The sequence below is a fragment of the Sander lucioperca genome, chromosome 10 (genome assembly GCF_008315115.2).
Source record: "Sander lucioperca isolate FBNREF2018 chromosome 10, SLUC_FBN_1.2, whole genome shotgun sequence".
Classification (NCBI taxonomy): domain Eukaryota; kingdom Metazoa; phylum Chordata; class Actinopteri; order Perciformes; family Percidae; genus Sander; species Sander lucioperca.
In genome coordinates, this window is record NC_050182.1 from 21,889,991 (window position 1) to 21,899,990 (window position 10,000).

The 10,000-nt window shown below is 41.7% G+C and overlaps 1 protein-coding gene across 5 annotated transcripts in view; it reads left to right on the forward strand.

Annotated features, from left to right (window-relative positions):
• The window catches only part of klhl32 (kelch-like family member 32), a 65,215-nt gene that overhangs the window by 33,812 nt on the left and 21,403 nt on the right, over positions 1 to 10,000 (forward strand). The window lies entirely within an intron of this gene.

Below are 10,000 nucleotides of genomic sequence, written 5' to 3' on the forward strand. Positions count from 1 at the left end.
TTATTCGGATGTGCACCAAGTAGTAGGCACCCTGTCAAAATTTCTTCTGGAATTTTCTAGTTTGTTTTATTGTCACAACAGAACAGAGGAACATCAGAATATATTAAAGTTGTGATAAATAAAATGTATAAAAATACAAACTTAAAGGTGCAGTAGGTAAGCCTTATAAAACTAACTTTCTGTCATATTTGCTGAAACTGCCCCTATGTTCCAGTAGAACTACATGAAACAGGTCATTTAAAAATAAATCCAGCTCCTCTGGCTCCACCTACAGCCTGTAGTGTGATTTGCAAAAATCCACCGCTCCCTGTTCAGATGCACCAATCAGGGCCAGGGGGGTGTCTAAAGGCCATTTTACGGTTGTGCGCAAACTCCACGCCGTAGCTACGGCGTCGCTTCTACGGCGTCGTGACCCTTTCGGAGTTCTGCGTCGGGGTTAAATGTGTTTCTTTGCATCACAGTGCATTTCACCGCCAGAACGCTAGGGGGTGTGTGGTTTCCGGAGGGTAAATCGCAAAACTCTTTGTTTACTTGTGCGTTGGTGTGTGCGTCGAGCCGGCGTGTGTGTGTGTCGGGAGTGGGTGATAGAGCGAGGGAGAAAGTGAGAGAGTGACAGCAATTGTCTTCGGAGCGAGTACCGACTCTAGAGTCATAGTGAGAGAAATAAAGTGTCTCCCCTGTTCTTTCTGACCACGGTGGGAAATCTGGAGCAGGAAAAGTTAAGCCTCTCCTTGATTTCATGTTGTTTACGGAGAAGGAGAACCAGGAAATGAGTCGGGAGAAATGCAACACTACCAAGCCACGGCCGAGTGACGTGCGTGGCCGCGACGTGTAGTTACGTGTAGTAGGGGTACGCCGTCAATTCTACGCACCACTATAAAGCGGCCTTAACTGCGTGTCAATCACTGCTCATGCACACGTATTCATTCTCCCTTGTGGGGGGAGGGGCTTAGAAGACTGTTTTGGGCTTTAGCAGAAAGGGGGGGAGGGACTGAGAAGTTGTTGATGTTCAAATTCTTTGGCTAAGTCCTGGATCTTCACAATCCTACCTACAGCACCTTTAAGATATGAAACTTAAAGGGTTAAACACGAGTGTTGCAAACCGTGAGGTTGTAGAGCACTCTCTGGTGGACAAACTATTCAACGCCAGCACTCAGAACATGGTTGAAGGGTGTTTTGTCCGTTTATATTTTATTTTTTAAATATTCATTTATCGGCCATTATAAATGCCGATAACGATAGCTTGGAAAATGCCAAATATCGGCCCGCCGATATATCGGTCGGGCTCTACACTGCAGAACATTATTCTGGGTTCTAAATACAGTAAGAAACACAATTAAAGCCAAGAAGGCAGAAGTAGAGAGCACAGTATTACATTTCCATACTGAAGCAGAGAGACGTTCATGTGAGCGAGGCCACTGTCCTTGCCTTCTCACCCGATCAACAAAGACTAAGTGTGTGATCATTTCTAATAACCGTCCTTGACCTTTTTTTTAGTGCCAGCGATGCTCAGTCCAACAAGCAGTCGAGCGGCTTATGCAGTACATCGAGAGGCCAGGAACTTTGTAATTACTCCTAATTTTATTTCCACAGTAGAAATGAGCAAAGAGAGGGTCGGTTAGGGAGTGTAAGTAGGTCAACAGCAGGCTTGCAAGCCGCCGTGCTTTGGTTGGCTCAGCCCCTGTCCGCCCAGAGGAGATGATAGCAGATGAGATGAGGGCAATATGCTTATCCCCACACCGTAAATAATGACCTACTAAAAATCCTTCAGCCACATGTCATAGGCCAGCAGGGCGAGGGAGGAGACACGCTGCCACATGATGCTGTCAGCCTGGAAGTCAGTTAGGAACTTTAATGACATTTTCCACAGCGGATATCTTAAACAATTAAACAATTGCAACATCCTGCAATGTTACCACAGTTTTATTACCCACAATGAAGACATTTTTCAGACCCTAAATCTTCTATTTTCCTGAGCTAAAAAAAGGGGGAGGTTTATGTGTAGAAGTGTAGAAGACATCTATATTCTGCCACACAAGCATCTCCTTTCATTTTGTCTGAGGTGAAAGCTCACAAGTAAATGCCGGTTTACACAAGAGCTCACTATACTCCCACACTCACACCAGCAACGGCGTTATAAAACTGACTTCTGCTGCGTGAGGTTGAAGTGCTCTAACTGTAGTGGGCCTCTGGAGTGCAGAGGAAGAGCATGGCAGGATATGAAGAGTGTTCACTTACAGTTATTACAGTTATTATTTTGGGTTGCCTTCATTGCTGCTGCTGCTGCCTGCCAGGACACTGATTGAGTCAAAGGAGAAGAGGAAAAAAAAAGGTGTTTTTTGTTGTAGTGGTGATGTTTGAGGTGCGTAGAGTTGAGATTTCCTCTTAATTTGAGAGAAATTTGATCTGATTGTTGATCAAACTTTGACGTCTTTCTATTCTTATTGAGGCTCAGTGCATATAGATCCTAAGCAAAGGACGCATCCAGAAGAAAATAACCAATCATTACTGCTTTCTATCTTAATATGTTACGCTTATGGAAGCCCATCGATTGTGTTGGTGGCTAACTGGACCACTGCCCATGCCTGGCAGGAAGCAATACTGTGATAAATGTGCAGATGCAGCTAATTGTAGAGAAAGAAAAGAAAAAAATACACTTGCTGGGATTTTTTCCCAAAGTTGCTTTAGTTACAGAGAACATATAGCTTGATGATTTCCAACACTGTTTACGTGAATGCTAAAGTGGCCAAATAATGTGCGTATTTATATGCAGCAATGCATGTAATTAAACACAAATACTGACTAAAATGTTTTTCACATCAGTTAATAGGCGGACAAACTGGTAGAACTGGTAGAAAGTAGTAACTTTTTTGTACATGTACAGATTTGTTCTGTCAGGATGAAAAACAGGAGCTGCCTTTCCTGTTTTCAAAAATGATAAATGATGAGGAGGCTTTCCCAAAAATGATAGCCATGAATGCTGCATAACAGTATTCAGTCCACTGCTGTGCTGTATCAACAGTAGTGATAGGCGAGAGAGACAAATGATGAAGTCATTTTTCACACTTTCGCGACTGATGCAGTCACGGCTCTGTGGCTATGTAGGGCAGTACTGCTGAATGGATTATCAAAGGCTTGTTCCTGCCCTTTAAAACCAAACTACACTTTATTTGGAGTAGCTGAGTACACTGTGTGAGAGGTAACATGGGGCATGTTTAGTCGGATTGGGCTGTTATTCCATTGATTAATAACTCTATGCGGTTCTGTTGTGTGCTGAGAATAGACACAAAAAAGGTCAGTTTACCCTCCATAAAGTACATAATAACTTGGCTCTGCTCCTGAGAGCCCAGCACTATGAATTGGCTGTATTACAGTAGCTTTATGTTACATATGGTTGGGTGATATGGAGGAAGCTTTCAGCAGATAATTTTAGCTGCTGTTCATTTATTTCAACAGGAAGCATTTTGGCAGAATCAGTGTCATAATAATTGCCTGAATATGTTGCTTTGCTGGGAGGATTATAATGGTGAATCAAGCATATTGGTAGAGCCGTTCTTGTTATGCTGTCTGTCACGCTCACTTTCCCTGGCTCTAATGCACCATCTATACCATTTACAATTACCTGGCTTACGGACAGATTGCTCAGTGATTCAAAAATAATTACATAAGATATATAGTATGCTCCCTGGTTTAGCCTGGTGAGTTGAATATAAAGTATGCGTATGACTTAACCCTTTAAAGCATCAGTATCGTTCATAACATTCCACATACCTTTTTTTTTTTTTTTAAGAACATACAATATTTAACCATAATTAACCGATGAAATGTATTGCCATTTTGTTTTTCACTTGTGCAAGAAAAGTTGTGTTCAAATCGTAGTGCTATCTTTAACATAGCCCAATATACGTTACGTTTATACATGTTTCAGTGTGTCAATGACTGGCCAACCCGGTCTCACGCCAGTTCGTGAAATGGTCACGTTATTTAGATTTATTGATTCGTGTACAGGTCACGATTTTCTCGTTTATTTCGTGTACATTCACCATTATGTATGCTTGATTCACCATTATAATCCTCCCAGCAAAGCAACATATTCAGGCAATTATTATGACACTGATTCTGCCAAAATGCTTCCTGTTGAAATAAATGAACAGCAGCTAAAATTATCTGCTGAAAGCTTCCTCCATATCACCCAACCATATGTAACATAAAGCTACTGTAATACAGCCAATTCATAGTGCTGGGCTCTCAGGAGCAGAGCCAAGTTATTATGTACTTTATGGAGTACAGCTCATGTACAGGTCACGATTTTCTCGATTTTCACGATTTTCGAACGTGACCATTTCACGAACTGCCATGACACTGGGCTGCTCTGGGGGACACAACAATGGGGAAATGAAATGTCACAACGGGGAAATGAAACGGCAAACGCCGGCGACAGCAACGGGACGGACCGCAACACGCAGGACGCGATCCCCAGGTGCAAAGACACGATCTCTGTGGCACGCAACAACGGGGAAATGAAACGCCACAACAACGGGACGGTTGTGGTTAGGAAGAGAATAACGCAGAAAGGAACAGCAACATGCGGGGCACGATCTCCGGTCTCCGGGGTGAAAGTCCTGTGTTGTTTGACCCATCCACCACCCCGACCAACCTCCCTGCACGGATTTTCGCCTTATCAACAACAGAACAACACAGACGCTGCACCTTTAAGGCCTGTAGACTGACTGCTAAAGAACAACACAGACGCTGCACCTTTAAGGCCTGCAGACTGACTGTTAAAGAACAACACAGACGCTGCACCTTTAAGGTCTGCAGACTGACTGTTAAAGAACAACACAGACGCTGCACCTTTAAGGTCTGCAGACTGACTGTTAAAGAACAACACAGACGCTGCACCTTTAAGGTCTGTAGACTGACTGTTAAAGAACAACACAGACGCTGCACCTTTAAGGTCTGTAGACTGACTGCTAAAGAACAACACAGACGCTTAACCTTTAAGACCTGCAGACTGACTGTTAAAGAACAACACAGACGCTGCACCTTTAAGGCCTGCAGACTGATTGCTAATTGAAGATTTGTGTGAAGGAGTGTCAAACAGGTGCTTCAGTGATTTCATACTGATGGAGGTAGTTTCTAATTGACCCTTTGCACGTGACGTCACGCTCCAGTCGCGCGAATTATGAACGCCATGACGGACGGCGGAAGAGCTATGCTGTAGATGGACGGCAAGCTAAACTCGTACATTTTCGTTCGTGTTTGTGTTCTCACATTCACAATCTGCAGAGTAATCCTCACCAACACAAGCATGCAGAGTAATCCTCACCAACACAAGCATGTGTATGTATTGCCTTTCTGCTTTAAATGAGTGATAAATAAAATTATCCTCAACCAGCTAGCTGCCGTGCTAACCAGCTGTCCTGCTAACAGGTCCAACCCGATGATGACCCACATAACTAGCTAACATCGGTTATTCACTGACCTAGCTACATATCCAAAAAAGAAAGCCGTTCCCTTGATCATTTAACTTAACACACATACAAAAAATATCGGTTAAATTAAAGATGACATGGCACGGAAACTAGCTTCAAAAACGAGTTAAATGCGGGTCTGCGGAGCTCCTACCCCGGCTAGCTGACGAGCTAGCTGCAGCTTGCTTTGGACTGCTCGCTAGCTGCTGCCCATCGCGTCGAAATATCCACCGGTCAAATCTAAACATAGGCTACACAGCGAATATAATCACAGATAAGAAGATGGCTAGATGTTACAGTTATGTGTGGTTACTACTGGTCATAGACACGTGATTTACTGCATGGATTAACGTGTGATAGATAATTAATGACTGCACTTCCCAGAGCTGGGATGCGTTCAGGCATCCATTAGCTAGGAAGTTGCATTGGCACACCCAGTGAACAACGGTATGTGGGTAGCCACGACCGACCATGTCCTCTAAAAACATGGGCTACGTGTTAAATCTTTACTTAAGTAAAGAATAGATGTTAATACACAATAAACCCTAGATTGATGTCTTATCTTTGCCATTATGAGGTACCTCCCCCCGCCGTTAGCGTAGCATTGCGTACCTGTAACCCAGCCAGCTACAAAGAACTGGTTAGCATCCAGACTTAAAAGCTTTGAGATCAGCACCAGTATATGGGGATATCCCGTTTACCACATAGTGGTACAGATCGTGTGGACTGAAGTCGGGCAGACTCAGCGATTTAATGAGGTCCGTGAAAACGGAGGGAGAAAGAATTAAGGGTCGGTATCCAATCCTGCTATCTCCAACTTCTCCAAATACTGCTCTTTGTGAGCACCTACCAGATGCCCTACCTCGACCGATAACGGCACGACAACTTGTTGTTCAATAGAAGAAGCCATATAAAGCCATAAATACAGTTTATTTAGTGTTATGTATTTCAAACTGATTGAAACTGTGAAATTTTCCGCTCGTCCACTAATGTTTAGCCTGTGCTTCCGCCGTCCATCATGGCGCCGTCACGTGGTCGTGTGACGTGTTTGCAAAGGGTCAATAGTTAGGAACAGATGCTTTCTGTTTGGTTACCATAGCTAAAACAATGGAGTTTGGACTGCTTGAATGACGTCCGTGTTAACTGTTCTGCAAAAGGGTGGTGAAAATGTTTCAATCCAATGAGAAAGGGTTAACACATTTGTAAGAGGTGTCTTCTGCTCTGCTGAGACAGTGATGATGAAAACCCAGTGGATCCCAGTTTCTTTAAGCAGGTCAAAGCAATCAAGAAAAACTGTAAAATGGTTGCAGATAAATCATTTCAGCTCAAACAGAAAATCCCAGTTACATAAAACAGAATGACCTATTACCTGGTACTGCATACAGTGAATACACGGGACTGAGAGGCTACAACCACGCTAGCTGCTCTTTGAAGCTGTACTTGAACAAATTAAAATGTTGATCTTGCGATGGTGCTAGATGAAAAGTCAGGGGAAATCACCAAAGTTATTAGTTATTACAGTCCATCCAATAGTTGCTGATCCATTTCACTAAAAACCCAAAATGTTACACACCTTTTTCTCTTGCTTGCTTTTTTCTTCTTACAGTTTTTTTCAATTGCTTAAGCACAATTTTGAAAACAGGGAGCGTTTTTTTTTCAAAACACTACACACAATTAGCACAACCACACACCCAATTAGCAGAACACATCAGACCCTTTGCAAAATGAAACCCTCTTGCAAAGACTATACACTAATTTATAAAAAACAGATTTTGTTACCATATGAAACACACACGTTTCATTTGACTTAATTATGTTTGAACCAGATACACACTGCTGTTGCTATCCTAAAACACTTTAGCAATTCTACTTCTGAGTCATTAGAGTACTGTAAATGAACGACACAGAGAAAGTGCAAATATACAATAAGTTCACCAAACACTACACAAGACCAATGCTGCAGACTGAGGAAAATATAATTAATTTCTCTCCATATACTCAAATCAGTCAACATGTCAACATGGACAATCACAACAAAACATCCCAGTTTTCATGCTACTACAGTAATGTGCATAACACTGTTAGCTCAGCAAACAACAGACAAACATAAAACATGGTATCCAGTACAGGTTACAATCACTAGCTAAGTTTCTATCCACTTGTCAATCGAATTATCTGAAGTTTGGTAAAAAAAACTCATGCGAATAAAGCTGGTGAAAGTGTGTTTCCATCCAACGGCTTTAAAGTGAATAAAAACCTGTGCGTATTGACGTCACATGCTGTTTTGCGGTCAAATTGGTATATCAAATTGATTTGAGACATTTTAAGGTGTTTCCATTTATTTTCGCACTGAATCGCACAACATTCAAGCAAACATTTGCGAACAAAGTTTTGCTAGACAAAATGGGTTGTGCCATCTACCAACAAATGATCAATATTGCACAAGTTGTAATAGTGCTTATGTGCCAGCTGATAGCGACATATCGAGCTTTAATACAGTTTTTACCCATTGCTTACACACTAAAAACGAATGCTTAGACCAAAGCCTCAATACCTAAACTTCTTGTAGCATTCCTTAAACACATTGTAACCATAGCTTTAACACATTGTCAAATTTGCATTTTGTTTGCAATTCTTTAACACATTTACTGCAAAACACTACACACATTTTCTTACATTAGACACTTTGTTCAAAAACAAAATCTTCTGTTGTCATTGGGAAAACACTCTGTTCAAAATGCTAAACTCATCAGGCAATTATAGGCACTTACATACACACCTGAAAACACTGGCACAGAAAACAGAACACCAATTGGTCTTAGCACTACAAATAGGCCTCAGGTAAGCCATTTTGAGAACTTTGCAAGCATGGAGGCAATGAGAGTCAGAGTAAGAGGAGGACAGAGAGAGAGAGAGAGAGAGAGAGAGAGAGAGAGAGAGAGAGAGAGACACATCGCCTGTGATGTTGACGAGGTCTTGTGGCCAGATCCCCACCACACACACACACACACGCAAGCATGCACGTGCACACACACACACACACACACACACACACACACACGCACACACACAAAACAAGTTTTTTTTTTTCCAATAGCAATTTACAGTATCCACTAATATTTTTTTACTTTTGTTTTGTTGCTAAATTTGATGATTTGTGATTCTATTTCTCTTTATTTCTGTAAGCATGTTTGTTTTTTGTAAAAACACTTGTTTGATTACTGCAGAAATTCTACTTTTGAGTTTTACAGAAGACAATAAAAATGACAATAAAAATAGAAACACAAAGACTGCAGTGTTTTCTATAAAGCCCATCAGTGTATTGCTGGTGATATGAAAGAGTAATTCAAATGGTGCTTGTGTGTATGGTTTTGTTGCAAGAATTTCATTTTTAGATAGGAGTGTTAAGTTTTGATTGCAGTTTTTCATTTTGGCATAGATGTGATTTGTTAATTTCCAAGTGCTATGTCTGATTGGCTTGTGTGTAGAGTTTTGACGTAATGAGCCAAATTCTGCAAAAAGTGTAAGCAATAGGCAAAAACTGTAAGAAAACAATGACGCTATCAACATATGGCTATGATGATGCAGATGCACGTAAATGCCCGACGACAATGGAGGCGGCCTGTGGTGTGGGAACGACAGCGTTATATTTTGCTCGTAAATTAAATTAAAAAAGTCTCTCGTCTCCTCGTTCGTCCACTTAACATCTGTCTTTGTTGACACCCGCCATGTGTGCAAACAGAGCGGAAATACTGGGCAGAAATTAACTAAAACTTCTTCTTCTTTGTTTTGTGGCGGGTTGCAACCATAAAATGACCTAAAAATTAATCGCAATTCGTTATTTATTCGGCAAATAACGTTTCCATCAGCGTTTATCGCATAAGCCATATATCGATCAAGATAAAATCCGATGAGACCGAACGTATTTCCTTTGAGTCGATATTCATGAAATTCAATCAAATTTTACTGTTTCCATAAGGCATTTTTCATTCGATATCACTTAATTTGGATAAAAACGTGTGGCTGGAAACATAGCTACAGAAAAAACAAACAAACAAAAAAAAGATCTGAAAAAGTACAGAAAATACTAGACATTATCTCTTCGCCTAGCTGGGTCTGGCCAGAGAATTTCATCAACATCACAGGCGATATCCTCATTGGCAAGACAACGTGGGAAGAACCGTCTTGAATGTCGAATCCATCCTTGCACAGCTGCGGCGTAGACTTGGTCACAGGCGTCCTCCAAGGCCTGAATGAGGGGGGTACCTGAGCCTGGGGCCGGAGATCGTAAACCCTCCACCGCCATGCAGAGAAAAACTCTTCCATTAGGTTTAGAAACAGAGAGTATGGTGGAAGGTATAGTACTGTAAACTGTGGATGGTGTTGAAACCAGTTCTGGACAAGAGCAGAGCGGTGGAATGACACATTGTCCCAGATGACAATGTATTGCATCTGGTGCATTTGGTTAACTGCTGTGACGATGTTGTGCAATCGGTCCAAAAATTTGAGAATTTGAGCTGTGTTGT